Genomic DNA, 18,038 nt, shown 5'->3' with positions numbered 1-18,038 from the left:
AACTGCAGCAGGTAATGGAGGATTGTCAGGAACAGTTTGTTTCTTCATGTGAAATGCTTTCTCCTTCCTCTTTACCTCCTCTGACTCAGTTCCACTTAGAGCCCAGTAGACAGATGCATCCCCAGATCCTTCTGTAGAATAATTAGTCCTTTTTTAATATCGTGACTCACAAACAAATCAATGGCAGCAATAGTAGAAAACACAACAGGAGGTGACAATTTCCTCTTAGAATTTCAGGATGAATGCTCAGCTATTTTTTGATGAAAGGCTGTTCAGCTTTGGAAAACTGCAAAGTGGATAAAATATCCTTTCAAAAGGAGAATAGTGGCTTAGGATGTTCCTTAATTTAATAACTCTGGCCTAGCCTCTGTAGATTCATAAATACAAATATTTATTATTCTCATTCATGCGACAAAACATGTGACCAAGGTAATTTATGGGAGGAAAGAGTTACTTGGGGAACATGATTTGAGAAGGACATAGCCCAGCATGGCAGTGTGTAAATGAAGAGTACAATCTGTGGTGGCAAGAGCATGCAGTGACTTCTCCATATGACAGTGTCCCAGCAAACCCAGAGGGCTAGAACGGAACCAGAGCTAACTATGAGACTATGAAGGCCTACTTCAAGTGACTCACTTCCTCCCAGAGGTTCCACAGCACTGCAAACTGTGAACAAAGTGTTCAAAGCATGAGTCTCTGGGGGACATTTCCAATTCCAAACATAATAGCCTTGTTGTACAGGCCGGTCAAGCCAATTATGCTTTAAAAGTGCATCTAATGTGAATGGAATGATAACCATATTAACAATCTTTCAAACTAATAGCCGCTCTGCCCCTGGCAGGTTGCGGCTGCTCCAGATAGTCTGCCAATTACGGCACCTTTACAGTGTATTCCTTATGCAAACTATTCTTCTTTCCTATGTGCATATTTAGTAACTCCCAAATGTCCACACCAAAGATGAATCAGCCCCCTACACTACCAATCCTTGGGGATTGCATAGTTTCTGATAGCTACTCCAGAAAACCGAGTTATAACACTCGCTACCTACAGGACCTCTTTAGTTTCCGACCTAAAGTCTTTAGCATTTGAACAGCTTTTTCAGTTTCCTTTATTCAATTCCCAAATTCTGTTTCAGAGGGACTCAATTGTGTCATGACTCTGAATGTATAGTATGCTCATCTTTAATATTGATACTAACTGGCCATGATCCACAGCATGGAGTGCATCAGAAAGACTCCATTTGCAAACCGATGCAACAAGACTCTGTATCATCAACAAAGAGGATGCTGAAATCTGGTCCAGACATTTATGCACAAAGATATTGACCAGCAGAGCTACAAGCATTAACATTCTGAAAAATAAGAACCCAAAGAATGTTGACATCCACTAGTCCTTCATGGTCTGACCACATAAGCCCCAAGAATGTGGTAAGTAAGTCACAATTTTCAGGGAGTTGACCCTTGGATCTGGGTTTACATTTTAGCCTGATCATTGGTTAAGTTTAAGAAGTAATAAAATTAAGACTAGATTTGTGTACTTCTAGTATGTGCTTCAAAATATATAGATATGTATACTTATGTATTTATACAGCCATGAATTATACTTATATAAATAAATATGCAGAAAATAAATAATTATTTTTATATTATATGTGCCTTTACACAGATACCATGTACACAACCAGCCCACTGAGGGTATGTTCATGTATCTATTCACTCAGTAGGTGGAATATTTTGTTCTTTCATTTCTCAGAATGCTCATTCATATTTGTAACAAAATTTCCTCTTCAAAATTACTCTGGATATGTAATCTTGAACAGTATTTTTCAAAAGTAACCAGGGGGAGGATAAAAAAGATGGCAGTGTGACACAATCTGACTTCTCAAACTTTGTCACACCACTGGGGATGCCTGATGCTGTCAGAGAAGGTCTACCATAATCTCTTGGGGAACAAGAGGGAGATGAGTGAAGTGATACCTGGTCTCTGCCTGTGTGGCACTCTGACCCTGTTAGAGACTTGATGGATGGGCAATGTCACTCTCTCTGGAATCATGTCAGATTCTGTTGTTCTAAGGGTATACAGAGTGATGTTCTCTCTAAGGGTCCTTTGTTAAAGATGTAACTGTCCTCCCCAGCACTGCTCATGGTGCTTTCAGAGAACTGGGTAAAAGGAGCTACATACAGGAAGGAAAGTTTCTGAGATTCCTGCTCTTCTATCTGCTGCACTCCATTCTCCTCCCTCTTCCTCCTCCTCCTCCTTCTCCTCCTCCTCCTCCTCACCACCACCACCACCACCACCATCATCATCACCACCATCATCCTTACCACCACCACCACCATCATCATCACCACCACCACTATCATCATTATCATCACCACCACCACCACCATCATCATCACCACCATTATTTTGTGAAAGGCTCTGGGCAGGCTGCCTCTCAGCCTTTTCTTGACACTAGAGTGTATCTGCCTGGGTGACAGCTAGGTGGCCTTCTATTTAGGCGTAGACTTGGCTCCTGGTTCTAGGCTCCCACATGGAGGAGCTGTTTGATTATTATATAAGAGTTCTGCATGACCTTGTCTCCTTATACAACCATGCTCATTAAGAACGTGGTTCTGGGAAGAAAACAATCACATCACAGAATGGGGAGAAAGGGAGGGACCTGGTTGGGAAACAGGACAGGAAGTGGAAGAGGGGAACATGATCAGGGAGGAGCAGGGACTGTATTGAATGGGAGGAACAGGACTGAAGCCCTGAGGGCCATTATAACGAATGGAAAGAGGTAGCCTTGAAGGTGGTAGGTGGGAGGTGGGAGGTGAGGGTTGGGATGTGGGAAGTGGGGGGACCCTCCAGAATGTATCAGAGACCTGGCGGGTGAGAGTCTCTTAGGACTCAAAGGAAGGGACCTTAGATGAAATGCCCTACAGTGAGGAGAGGGAACTTGTAGAGTCCACCTCCAGCAGAAAGACAGGGCATCAAGTGAGGGATGGGTTTGCCATCCCACAGTCAAAAACTCTGACCCATAATTATTCTTGTCCGAAGGAACTACAGGGTCAGAAATGGAGAAGAACCTGAGGGAAAGGAGGTCCAGCAATAGTCCCAAATTGGGATTCAGCTCAACGGGAGGCCCCAAGGCCTGACATTGTTACTTGAAGCTATGGTGTGCTCACAAAAAGGGTCCTATCATGACTGCCTTCCAAAAGACCAAATAAGCAGCTAAGAGTCAGGTGCAGATATTTATACCCAACCAAATAGACAGAAGCTGTTGACCCCTGTGGTTGAATTAGAGAGAAACTGGAAGAAGCTGAGGAGGGGCCACCAACCAGGCAGCATACACCAGCTGATATGAGGCCCTCAATCGGAGAAGATGCACCTAACCCTCAAGAGACTGGAGGTCAAAGGAAGAGGGGAGGTCTGGGGGAGACAGTGGGGGAAGGTGGGGATATCCTTGTGAAGACAGGAGGGAGGAGGTGTGGAATATGGAAGTCAGAGGGTGGACCAGAAGGGAGATAAAAATCTAGACTGTAAAAAAGAAATTAAATAAAAATTAAAAAAAAAAAAAAGAATGTGGTTCTGGGGTTGGAGTGATGGCTCAGTGGTTAAGTTTGTGAACCTGTAGATCTTGGAGAATTTGTATGGATTTAAAGAATTTTATTCTTTGTGTATAGATGCCACTTTGACCTAGTTTCCTTTCTGTCTCAACTTTCCCACCCTCTTGCAAAGAACAGCAAAGTCAATGGCAAACTTCACTTTACCTCTCTTTGTCCAAACTGCATTCCTGAGTATGTCTTTCCCCTTGTTTCCCTGTATCATTGCTCTATACCAGGAGGACACTGGCTACAGGATAATCCACTTGCCTTTTTTCACCCAGCACTGATTCTTGTAGGATGAGTAGATCTCTACCAGTTCTAACTACTTCTCAGAAGAGAAAGTCAGGCAGATATATGACATTCTATCGGTCGAATGCTTTGGCAGATTCGCCCTGCTGAGCTACTCAAAGACTTGTGATTATATACCTATATGGGGTCATGCCCTCAGAAGGAATGGCCCTTGCTTTAAGGCTCTGTGGCTGCCATCTTGAAATCTTTAATGCTTGTAGATAAAAGGCCCTGGATTTTCACCTTTAACTGCTCTTGACAACTCATGTAGCAGGCTGTGTCAGCGTGGCATTCTTTTATCCTGAGTGTGAAAAGTGAGGTAGCAGGTACCCTGTGTTTAAGAGAGTGAAAGAGAGGAAAGCTAGAGGCCCGAACACCTCACCAGCTTTGGGTTAAAGGGAAAAGAAATAAGTATCTATTCATGACTGCTTCCCACGGGGTGCCTGCTCTTGCCTCATAGCCTTTCAGCATTAGAAAGATGACAGGAGTTCTTTGCTTCATTCTGAGTCCAAGGCTGAGCACTGACACTTTTATCAAGAATTATTAGGATGTGATACTGACTTGTTGGACTTTGAAGCTCTGATGAAAGGCCCGGGGAAATGCTGGTTTGAGTTCACACTGAAAAGAGCTCACACAGGGCTTCTTCCAGTACCTGCCCTTCTGACTCATATTTCAAAGCACCCAGACATCATAATAAATTCTCTGTCGGATTCCTCTGCTTAGGGAAACAGAAGAGTTTGCTTTAGCCCTTAATCAACTTATCATTTATTTATTCATGATAAGAAGAGTTTGTCTCTATTCATTTGGTAAAGAATGATGTTAAATTTTGTCTTTGATTTTATAGAAATGATTGGGTGCAATACATAGAACCATACTTAGTGACTACTGTGTATTACTCTCTCAGTTGATAGAGGGCTTGCCTGGCACATAGAGAACCCCAGGTTCAATTCCCAGCACTACATTAAACTGCTGTGGTAGATGCCTGTAATCCTTGGGAAGTAAAGGAAAAAAGAATTGGAGGGTCAAGGTCATGTTGGTTCCATGGCAAGTTTAAGGCCACCCTGAAATACATAAGATTCTATCTCAAAGGGTGTGTGTGTGTGTGTGTGTGTGTGTGTGTCCATGTCCATGTGTATGTGTTTGATGTAATTTTATTTCAATTTAAAATACGTAAAACAGTAAGAAACAGTAAAATTACAGTCATACAAGTATCATTAAAACTTCAAGATAATTGTTCTAGATCCATGGTGATGGACAACATTATATGTGAATGTGACTTCCACAGGTTTTGACAATCCTTGGGGAAGCCCCTTGTTCCTTCTTCACATTCTCATTAAACATAAGGCTTGGCACACCACAAAACTAAGGCATTCATTGAAAGCATAACATCAAAATAGATGTGTGAGAAAGAGGCTCATTCTTACTCTTTAGCCTAGGCTAGCCTAGAACTCACATTGTAGCCTAGGTTTGATTTAAATTTATGATAGTCCTTCTTCACTTTCTTAGATGTTTGGATTCCAAGTATCTTTTTGCATAGCTGTTTGTATGTTCCCTGAATTTCAATATAAAGAACATCATTTTTTAAAACTAGTTTTAGGGTTTGAAATGTGGCTCAGTAGTTAGGAGTACTTCCTTGCTCTCTCAGAGAACCCAAGTTTGATTCTTAGCAACCATATAATTGGCTCACAACTGCTCAAAGGCATATGAAACCCTCTTCTGGCCTCCTTGGCACACCAAACACAAGGCATAAGCCATACTGACAGCTATTACAAGGGTATACACAAATAAAATTAAAAATAAGCCTTAAAATATATTGTTTTATAACAGATTATGCTATTTAGTAATATGTGTCAGTCAGCTCATAAAAATTACCTATATGACTCCTTACACCAGCTTCGTACATTACAGTGATTAATCTCATCTTGTAGGTGAGGACAGTGGAACCCCTAAGGGGCTGCATGCTGTTCACAGGTCCACATAGATCTTTTAGACTGAAAAGAGTGAGCAAGCATAGAACGTACTTATGAATAATCAACTTTTGATTTAAGTCAAGCTGCAGAGTAATAAAACAATTTATAGTCAACCACAGAAAAGTAAAAGCCACACAAGCAGAAAACAACCTGCAGCGCTCTAAAGGGCCTCTCACTGGTCTCAAACTAAATGGGAAACAAAAAGAAGGGGACTCCAGGAAGGCACCCCCAAAAATGCTCATTGGACTTAGGTAATTCACCTCCAAAGGAAGATGCCTTTGACGAAGCAGTAAATCAAATAATTTGATGTAGAAATGATAGCTTTTGGTGTTATTTGAGTCAACGTTAATGTCATAAATTATTTCTAATAAATGTTAGCTGAATGATATGGATTATTAACAGCAACAAATGAATCCTCTCTGAAGAAAAATTTACCATATGCCATAGATGTGTACTCTTAAAAACTTGGAACCTGTATCTACTTCTTTTGTGTGGACTGCACACTGTGACTTCTTTCATGAAGATACAATGTAGAACTGGAGAAAAAAATCTAACTTTACTATGGAAAACTCCCCTAATATCTCTGCTGGAGGTCAAAGTAAGTATTGTACTAGTCTGCCCTCTTAGCACAATGCCATGAAGATGTAATTTCACTTCCTTGGCTTCTACCTCTGAAATCCAAGAGCCCAGTCTAACCATGAGGCAGTTATCATGCAATGCCACTTAACAAACAGCCATTTTGACACAAAACTATCAAAACAGTCAGCCATTTGGAACAATGATTATTAGGAAGAGTCACATGGAAAACAACCTTAGAGGACCAAACAAGGGCCTGGAATGCAAAAAGAAAAGGATGATATAAGGGCATTTTAAAAAGCTAATGGCAGAATACTATTATCGGGTTATTACTTGAGATGTACTGAAGAAACTTACAAGAGAGAATCTCTCCATACTATTTCCTCAATTTCCTATACATTTAAATCTATTCCAAAATACAATAGGATTTTAAATAGTGAAAGTGAGTGAGTTTTACCATTTCTGAAATCTGATGAAATAACTGGTTAAGCACTCTTACTGGGTGCTCTTATCTGGTCTTTCTTTCTTTTTTCCTGTAACGGAAAGACATGCTTGGTAAACATTTTCATAACAACTTCAATGATGATTACCGTCTATAAATTGGGAGGCACCATGCTGTCCCATAATGAACCTTCTGCCTCTAGGGACCACTCTCTTCAGATTGATGTCAGGGAGCCAGGTGTGGTTGGAGGCAGCAGATGGTGTCTGATGGCCAGGCTGTGACTTCCAGTCTCAGAAAGCCCATGGAGTGAGGCGTTCTTTTTAATTGTCTACCTTTCTTGAAGCACAGGCTGAAAAGCTGATGGAGGCTAATTCTGTGTGCTCCACATGAATTACCGAGTGACATAGCAACTATGTTCTGTTACATGACACTAATGGGAATGAGTTCTACATGCTTGATATGGAAGATTCAAAACGTCCTTCCCACATTCCTACATGGGACTCCCAAGATGATTTCTTTATCAATCCCTATAAGGGACCACATGCATTTCCAACGTTAAGAAAACTACGCTTTATAATTTTTGTATCAATTTTTTTGAAATTGAATGAGGGTATCAGTGTAATGTGAAATTACAGATGACATGGTTGAAGGGACCTGTCAGCAAGGGCTTTATGGGATCTCATGCTGATGTGACTGGTGGATCTTCTGTGACAGGAATAGGTCATTCTGCTCAGAATAGGATAGAAAGCTCTGGAAAACTCACCATGATTTTGGTAGCAAATGTGAAAATAACTATGGGTATCAACCAATGATCTCAAGACTGAAAATAGTACAAATGTTTTTCTTATCTGACGTGATATTATAAATTTGCCAGTGATATCATAATTTTCATAGTATATACTGTGGATTTCCCTTCAGAGTACTTGAAATTGAAAATCTCAACTCAGATCAGGAAAAAATGATCTTATGTTTCCCAATTCCATGTGTTTAATAATAAGCAATGAAGAATACACACAAAGAGAATCTACAATTTTTATCTCAGCATCTTAATGGTGATTATGTAACTTTATTTTTGTTACATGTTTCAGGTCAATGAGGTGGTTCAGTGCCTAAAGGTATTTGTCACAAAGCCTGACAACCTGAGTTTGATCCTTGGGACCCATGTGCTGGAGTTCCAGCAAGATGTATTCTGACCTCCACATATTCTGATCACACAAATGCTGCCACACTCACAAAAAAAAAGTCAGCATTTAAATATATATCCAAGTACTATTTTAATGTTTTGACCTTAAATGTTTGTTATATTTATAACTGAATAAAATGTTTTTAATATCATAAAGCCTATCTTAACTACAATGGGTCTTATTAAATGATGAATTTTATGATTCATTATGTTTACAGCAAGCTATACTGTAAATATTTTAGATTAGTCTTATGTTATTGCAGTCTGATATGATAATTATCATCCTGATAGGATTAAATCTTATTAGTTCTAAATCAAGTAATCGCTACTTTAGCAGTAACCTTTTCATTGCTTTTAATTAAGCAAAGATTTCCTAAGCAAACGGAGTGTTCCCAAAGATATCAGAAGATGTAAATATATGCAAAAATATTGGCCTTCCTAGAACTCTTAATAACCTTTATTGAATTATATTCACTTGTTTTGTATATCAAATATCATTCAAAAACACTCTCAAATGTCATTTTCTTCTCATAAATGTATGAACAAGTATGAAAGAAAATCTGCTAATTTTGTAGGCATTAGAAACAATAGACCAAGCTTCCTGAGATAGAGGCTGGGGTAGTTGGGATGGGGCTTCTAGAAAACATTCTCTGCCTCCCCTGCTATCACCTACTTCAGTTTACTTCACACTCCTTATTTTTTCCTTTATCTAGAATTAAATCTACTTAAAATATATGTCACAAACAGCGTTATGTTGGTCTTATCATGCTAAGTAGCTATCATTGCTAGAAGAATTTCTAAGAATGATATTTCCTCATTGACATCTGAGTTTATTTGGGAGATTTATTTGTGTATTGTGGTCTCTCTCTGAAGTAGATAAGAAAGTTGCACAGAAAGAAAAATGCAATGCATACAAATCCTGGAGGAATAGGTGGTTGGCAAAAAAAAGAACAAATTTAAGCTTCTAAATATATTTACCTGCACCTAATTGATCAACTGATTCAAGGGTTCAAAAATAACTTCTCAATAAAATGCGTTCCAGAAAACAAATGATGGCTAAAACAAAAATTCTCACTGAAATAAGAGAATGGCCAGAACCCAGAGGCATATGCCTTTGAATGTGACATCCACACGAAATCCTCAAGGCAGAGTGAAAATACTCGAGGCTGTGCAGAGTCTCAGATTCTTGTCAAGATACAGGATGGAGTTGTGCAGTCCAAGTTGCTTGATTAGTTGGTTACAACCCAAGCCCTAGAAGTAAAGAGATCACAGGAATTTGAGAGACAACATGGGTACGTGACACTGAAGTAGGATCCAAATGACACCACAGGGGTCAGAAGGGAGCCTAGTGGGAGCAGGGAACAGGCAGAACTGTGGCCCTCACCCTTAGATGCTACTGGCACTTGGAGAGTGAAAACTGAGGACCATGTGCTAACAAAGCAAAGAAGGAACACAAAAAGATTCTCTCCGTGCCTGATGCAGTGAAGTGTCTGAATCCATGCATGGTAAGAGTCGTAGGCATTTCCAGTTGCTTCCCTTGCTCTAGAGTAATCTCCGGGAGCAATTGTCACGGGATTCAGGCACGGCTATAACAGGGCAGAAATACAGAGGGGTGAAATATAAGCAGAAGTCACACGGAAACTGGCATGAAATGGGGCTTGCAGATTAAAAACCATCACAAGGAACAAAAATAGCATTTCACCATATGACATAATCAAACGCGGCGTGTTCTGTTGCTGTGTTGTTTTTTCAGGCAATGCTCAAAGGACACGCTGAAGGGTTGGAAGAAGAGATTGCATGACAGTAATTGCAGGAGACAAAATCCAAGCTGGCTATGCACAGAAAAGAGAAAAGAACGCTGTGCAGAAAGCTTTGGAGATTAACAAAAACATGCCAGAAACAATGCAAAGATGACTCTATCCTTTCCTTTGGAAATTGCAAGAGCATCAGTGTCAGGCTAAGAAGAGAGCAATGACGGAGGAATCGTTATGGAGAATACATGAGTATGGGGCCTGGGGATTCCCTATACAAACCACAATGATATAGAAAGATGTGCTTAATGATGGGAGGGGAAAGAGTTCTGGCATGAACCTGAATGTGAAGGCTCAAACGGAGGTGCCTCAGAGGAAGCAACTCAAGCAGAGTCATCCCCTGTGAAGCCCCCTTTGAAATTCAGGAGTAAAGGGAAGGATTTTGTACATGAGTGTGTGTGGCGGGGGACTCCTTGGGGAGAAGCAAATAAAATAGAAAATCAATTTTAACATTTTCCACCCTCAGCCTGTAAAACCAGGAGGGAAGGCTGCTGTTGCCTCCAAAGTACCGAGGACATAACTTGCAGTGTTGAGAGGGACAGGAGTGGGAGGACAATTAGCTAATCAGACTTGTCTGTCAACAGACTCTTCTAATGCACGTATTAGTTCAGGGACAAAATGCTAAGAGGCTCTTCTAAGAAATAACAAACGAACAAACCAAAAACAGCTCCCAAAAAACAACACCAACAAAACAGAAAACCAAACCGAACAACAACGAAACCCCTAAAAAAACTGGCACAGCTGTCAAGCGCTAGGCAAAAGATTTGCATCAAAGCAACAGTTTAGCAATGGAAGGTAAGGAAAAGCTGGGGCAACCACTCCTCACTTTATATATAACATGGAGACTGAATCAGTTTGGGAATCACAAAGATAGGATAGAGATGAAAATTCAAAAGAAAAGACAGTAGAGGCAGTGGGGAAACATTCATTTCTTTTGTACACATGTATTTATTTTGTGTGCATGTACCTGCATCTGAGTGTATATATGGACACCACATGCAGGCACCAGGCAAGGTCAGAAGAGCACATTGGCGCCCCTCTCCTGTAGCAGCAGTTACAAGCAGCCGTGAGCTGCATGATATGATGATGTGGGTCCTCTGCAAAAGCAGGAAGTGCTCTGCACCTCATGCCATCTCCGCAGCCTCAGTGTTAATGTCTTAACTATTCATAACAGAGTCAATGGTGTGTAGTAAGGTAGCACGGATTGGCTGGCAGTGTAAGTTCAACAGTGAGACACTTACATTGAATTTATAAGGCCTTGCGTTCTACCTAATCAACCCTGGCAGATAACTGTCTATATCTCTATCTATTCATCCATCCTTCCATGCATGTACGTATGTATGTATGTACGTATGTATGTATGTACATATATGTGTATATATGTATGTAGGTATGTACATATGTATGTATTATGTATGTATCTATCTATCATCATCATCATCATTATCATCTATCTTCTGTGTCTAACTACCTGTCCATTTATCCATCATTTATATCTACATCCATAGCACCCATGTCTATATTTATACATATCTGTATCTATATTTATCTCTAGACCGTGTAACACATCACTAATAGAAACCATGCACCAAGATCATAATGGTTTCTCAATTTTTCCTTTTACAAACATCTTAAGAATAACTTTAGGGGCAGTTATCACATCTTTGGTGAAGCAGTAATAGTGTTCTTTCTAAATTCCAGCAACTCCTTCCCTTTACTGCCATTCACTTTTGCTTGCATTAAATACAAGCATGATGAAGTGTAGTGCTGTGGAAAATAAAACAGGAAGAGAGAGTCGGATTTGAACACCTGATCAGCCTGTCTTCTGAGAGAGCTAGTATTTTTCCACCAGCCTCAGACAAACCCTCCCATCCAGGAGGGAGTGTACCAATCTTGTCTGGCTATTGGAATGCCTGGTGGTCACCAGGGGGTGGTCGCCAGGGAGCCCTGTCCTCACAGCAGGACTATCTCAATCTTATCTAAAGGAATGCATTTCAAGGACCCCAACAATGCCCTGGTTCTTAGCAACCTACAAAAAGTCAACTGAGCTCACCAATGCCCAATCTCCATCTCTGTAACTCGCCCTTGACAGAATGTATAAAACAGTACTAACAAATTGTTTGGGGTCTCCTCTCCTTGCGAAGTAGGCGGACCCCAGCTTGCTGTAATAATAATAATCCTCATGCTATCGCATTGGTCTCTGGTCTCACATCTCATTCACAGGAGTCTCCTGGTAATTCAGACTCAGGTTGAGTCTTCCACTTCCTTCAGACAGGGACCTGTGGGATGTAGTGTAAAATGGGGTTTAGAACTTGAAGAAGGGATCATGGTCATGAATGCATCAGCTATGGTGCTATCTCTTCACACGAGCTGCTTCGTCTTTCTGTGCTTGCTTGGCTTTTGCCTAAGGGGTGGGTTGGGGTGGGATAAAGATAATAAATAACTCATAGACCCTCTTTAAAGGTGACCATGGTTATTAATACCAACTCTATGTTCCTGACAAACTGAATCGTAAGCCACATTTCTATGGGTTTTTATCTTTTCCTTTTAATTGCTATATATTTTTAAAGTAACATCAGTAGTCATTAGAAAGAAACATTTTCAATCCAGTAAGATGATAGAGTAGGATCCAACCAAGTTTCCTGACACTGAATTTTCTGTGCTATTGTCCTGAATGTGGCCATTATGATCCATTCACAAGACGTTTTGTCAAGGTTTATTGGTATAACATGTAGTAGCTTAACGTAACTAAGATATTAAACATTTGTCAGCAACTATCTGTGTAGCTGTGCATTTAACAACGGAACTAGGAGTGTTAGAAATCAACTTAATGGTAATCATTAAGAACCATTCATAATAGGAAAAGGATTAGGTTATAGTATTGTAGCTTATTTCTAGAAATGAGATCATGCTGGTTCTGCCTGTCAGTTACTGAAATGACCCCATGCAGTCAAGGTCAACTTTTAAATTCTTCCTACAGCTTACTGAGAATCAGAATGGACAACGCCACCAAGTGTTCCAGCTTGTGGAGCAAACATCTCTGGGGTACCACAGGGTAATAGAAAGACACAAATGTGGCCAGTTGTGTTCCCACTCAATTATAACTGAGTGTCTACTCAGTATGAAGTATTCACTAAGGCAGAGAAATGTGCATTAGAGTGCGGTGAACCCCTCTCATGGGTCCTATATACTGAGGACAAGATAAGGGTGAAAAATGGATTTCCTGTGAGAATCTTTTCGGTAAACTAGTAAACAACTTGTAAAACAGCTTTTTCATCCAAAAGATAAGATAATGATAGCAGGGACACAAGAAGTTGTTTTGAAAGGTGAGAGAGCAATTAAACATGCTTTTTGGGCCTGTATATGATGCTCTCTTCCACTTTGAATTACTTTTCAACTCCCTAGAAGGGTTTGAAATCAACTTCAAGGTGATCACCTAATATCCATTCATAGCCCAGGCATTACTTAGTATAAATACTACTGAGAGAGAGAGCCTTAGCCGTTTCCATCTGTTGCTATAGCCATCACAATATTAGGTCACTATATTTTCATGAATATTGGTGCCTTAGGAGCAGTTCTTGAGGCTAACTTGTTTTTACCTTTCTTTGCTAACAGATATGAAACAACCCCAACAAGCTTCGGCCCCTGTAGACACTTGCTTATTTCACTGGCAATTCTAGAACACATCATTTGTTCTATTTGAAACAGGAAGTAGTGTTATGGTGGTGTTATCCCTATAGTGTCTAGGAAATTCTTAAATTTCCAAATGCTGTACAAGCATGCCCCACCATAGAATTTAACATTCCACCCTCTTCAACTTTGAATGTTCTCGAGGGGAAGGTTTTGGATGCACAGACGTAAAACAGTGAAAGTCAGTGGGGAACCGAGAACCAAAACACCCATATGCATCAACTTATTATCATAAAAAGCCTCTGAGAACACACTGTTGGGGGAATGTAGGCTCAGCCGGCTGCGCATATGCAGAAGATGAAATTGGATCATTTACTTATATTATAAAAATGAATTCGAAATGAAGTAAGGACTTACTTAACTCCAGACCTGAAACACCAAACACCTAAAAGAGTCTTCTGATGAGATGTAAGATTTTCTACTGTCTTATTGTAACAGAGAGAATGGAAGTTTCAGAATTAAAACAGGAGACTCTGTTCCAAAGGGAGTGAGGTTGGAAGAGGATCAAAAATCACCAAGGAGGTGAGGGGATCATAAGCTCAGAGGCCAGGCAGCACAGAGGCACAGGCAGGAAGCAGTCCCAACTTTGGTGTCCTGGGAGGGGAAGGAGGCACGGAAACAAACTCAGAAATGGCTGTGAATACTAAGACTGCTTTCTCTCTATTCTTTCTATCCTAATAGAAACTTAGGTTAAAAGAAAAATAACTGAGGTTCTATATGAACATGTAAACGTTTAGAGGAAAATAACAGACACTACAACCTTTTAAGACAGAGGATATCTCATATACACAGAATGAGACAATTCTTTTATCTAAATTAGCTTTTCAGAATTGCTCCAATCCTGAGTCACCATCCTTGAATGAATCGTTAGTCTTTTAATTCTTTAAATGGATGAACTTACTTTTTTGACCTTCCCAAACTTGATCACCTCATGCAATAGGCATTGTAACTGAGACTCTTTAGTATCTAGAAAGTTTATCATTATTTCAAAAATAGTCAATGTCTCTTGAGCTCAGCACAGTTCACACAGCAACTGAACCATTCTCTGCCTAGGTAGAAGGCCATGGTATCTCGGAGGCTCCCTGGAAAAGTGTATATTTGGTTTCCCATCAGGTGCTTTCCTCTTCTTTCCTGCTCATATGGTATATTAACAACAAGCCTACCAGCATCTCCATGGAAACAAGCACAGATGTTCTGAAGTACACCTACGAAAAAATCCCTACCAACAAGCAGCCCTGTTATTTAATTAATTCCAATATTTTCCTGTCAGCTCTTTCCCTTTGAAGTTGCAGATTGCTTTTCAAATTGAGATTCAATTTCTTCCCAGTAAAAGATACCAAGGGTTTTCTCCCATTGTCTCAAGATTCAGAAGTAAAATTCCCAGACTGTGTACTAATAGTTTATCTGTGATCACCATTTGCTGACTTTTATCCTCCCAGAAAAGGTCACCCTAGTGTTATATGGATAAAGTTGCCTGCTTTTATCATAGCCTGAATGGGCCAATGTATGTAATTCTGCCCTGTAACTCTGAACCTTACACAACTGTTATAGCAATTAGCAGATACCACTTGAAGCATTTCCTATCTTTATCCAATATGTACCTTGCCTCCACAAGTGTGATTATGTGTTATAAAACCACCATTGTTTTGATATCTTCTTTCTTTTTGCCATTCTTTTGTTCATGTATATATGGTGTCTGAAATTTGACCCAAGGCAAGATATTACCTGTCTGAATTCTTAGGTTGTAAAGGGATTAGATTTTGTTCTTTTACTCATTTTTAAATCTTTAAATCTTATAGTGTGTGAGAGTGTGGTGCATATATACATGACTGTATATTATGTGTTCCTGCATATGAGTGTAGGTAGGTACTCATAACTCAGTGTACATGAGGATATCAGAGAGCATCCTTAGGTGTTTCTTGGTCCTTACCTCCTACCTTTATAAAGAGTCTCTTGTGGCTTGCTGCCTGGCTGGTTTTGGCTTCCATAGATTTCCCTACATCTACTTCTCATCTCACAGGAGAAGTGCTGAGATTACAGATGAGTGCTACAGACATGTGTATGTGTGGGTTATGGAGATAAGAGCTGAAGGTGTCAGGTTTGCAGAGCAAACATTTTAGCCACTGAATAATCTCCCCAGCCCTTTTGTTCTATTCTTAAACTGTGCTGAAGAGACATTAATCAAGTGAAAAGAGAAGCTGGTAAAAGTTTAGTTTTGAAAAATTTCCCATATGGATTTTTTGACGCCATAAGGAAGCAATATAAGATGGGATATCCTGTTATTAGTAACATATTAGGAACAACACATGATACAGATTTCCTTTCAAATTTTACCAATAACCGTCACAAGAATCCAAATAAAACGGAGTCTCCCAGAAGTCATATGGAAGGGACACCAAAAGGCACAAATAAAATGCAGATTAATTCAGTGGGTGGAGTAAATCTTTAGTGATGGTCTTCTGTCTGCCAAATGGCAGCTCTCTTGAGACTCCAGAAGCAAGGGGAAGACAAATTACACACACAGCCACTATAAAAGCACCCTTACTGTGTCCAGTCTCCAGTTAACCTGAGGAGAAACAGGAAACGTCCTCATCATATCTCACCCTCGGGTACCTGATTTCTCTTGTGGAAAACAAAATGAGATAACATAAAATAAAATAACTGAGAATGCAGTCCCTAATCCTTATAGAGTTTTGTTATCTGATATAAATACTTAAATCTCATCAGAAAGTCTATTTATATAATACCCTTCAGCTCTGTATCAATAAACACTAGTTTGCGGCTTAGGCCAGTATGAGATTTAAAAAAAAGCTTCCTGTGTATGGAGGCCCAATGAGTGCAGAACAATTCTTCTAGTTTTATTATATATAAAATTGTTGTCACTAGATGGAAATTTATAATTATTAAGGTAAAATTTAATAAGTTTAAGATATTTCACCAGAAGAAATCTTATCTTCAAATAGATGCACAGTTGAAATGAAGGTAGGATGCAACACCCATCTTCTGTCAGATTTTGCATTGTCTATTACTCAGAGTCGATGCTAATTAGGGAAGATGGGACATAATTTATTCTTTATGGAAATTTTATATAGAACATCAGTGCTGTCATAGCTAAGGAATATACCAATTTCTATTTTGGGGGATATTTGGAACTACAAATCATGCCTGTGGGTTTTCATTTAGAGCAATTGTCTAAAAACTATAAAGGCTGTTACACAACTACCACCCCAGAGTTTCTCAGTGGTAACTTCACCCTCACATTTCTATATATTCACAAATAAACTTTGTTATATATAGTCTTCCACCCATCTTCCCATCACCGTATCAGAACATACCAAGAACTGTAAACAAAGCAAATCTTGGGGATTATGATGTTAGAGAGAGTGAAAACTGTATCCTAATTATCTTTTGATCCCATGGACAGGAAAAGGATGAAGTATATAATATCTAGAGACTGTTGTAGTGCCGATACAACTTGTAGTTAATAATGAGCAGCATGGCTTATTCTTCATATCTATATTGTCAGCAAGCTCTTAGCTAAATAATTAGTTTCATTTCAGCCTTGAGGGCTGTATGGAGGAGAGAAAGATGGGTTTCATTAGATAGTAACAGAAAAGGCAGGACAAATAGTATCACCATGGACCAGGTAAAGGGGATGAATATTGTTGCCTAAAGGAAGGAACAGAGCAGAGAAAACTTGTCATGTCTGGTCACTGCAGTCTTGTAAGTTGGGAGGCCATGTTGGACAAAGCTCTCTTTTCACCTACTTATCAACAGGGAACCTGGATCTAGACAGTTGTGGAACCTTGAAGACAAGCTGTGCCACAGGGTGACATTGACTGGGGTGGGTGTGGTCAACATGAACCAACAGAAATTTTGGAGCACTTGTGGTAAAACCCATGTTTTTCACCAAATAGAGATCATTGCAATGTGTGTTAATAGAAGCTGCAGGATTGTTTTAGCATTGGGACAGTGAAATGGGCCGTAGTAAGAGCCTATTGAGCCCTAACCTTGATAGGAAACCTAAGACTTGAAGGGCAAATACCATTCCTTTTGCCTATGCTTTCTGTAATCTCTCCAGTCCACCATGAAGAGCCTGAGATAAGTTTTAAAACTTTAAGTTGGCTCTTGCTACTGTTTCATTTAATCTTTGCAATGACTCACAGGTCCCTCCTGGGTCAGTTGTTCCTCAAAGTCTTGCTGGAGAACATCTGCAAGGCCTTTGCCTTCTCTCTGGACTGTTCCTCCCAACCTTGTTCCAGTCAAGGCAGGCACCTTTCTATGACTACCCAAAGCACACCTCCTTGATATCTTTGCTCTCCATCCCAGTACTCTTGTCTACTTTGCTTTTCCAGTTTTCACTATCTTCTGATTGAGTAAGCAAGCAGCTCACATAGTTATTGAAACCTTTTCTGCTTCCAAAGCACAGGCCTCATAGAGATATAAGCTTATTCTTCTCCTCATGATTGCACTTCAAGAATGTTTGTT

Source organism: Rattus rattus, chromosome 4 (assembly GCF_011064425.1).
Source record: "Rattus rattus isolate New Zealand chromosome 4, Rrattus_CSIRO_v1, whole genome shotgun sequence".
Lineage (NCBI taxonomy): Eukaryota > Metazoa > Chordata > Mammalia > Rodentia > Muridae > Rattus > Rattus rattus.
Note: the sequence above shows the minus strand (reverse complement) of the source record.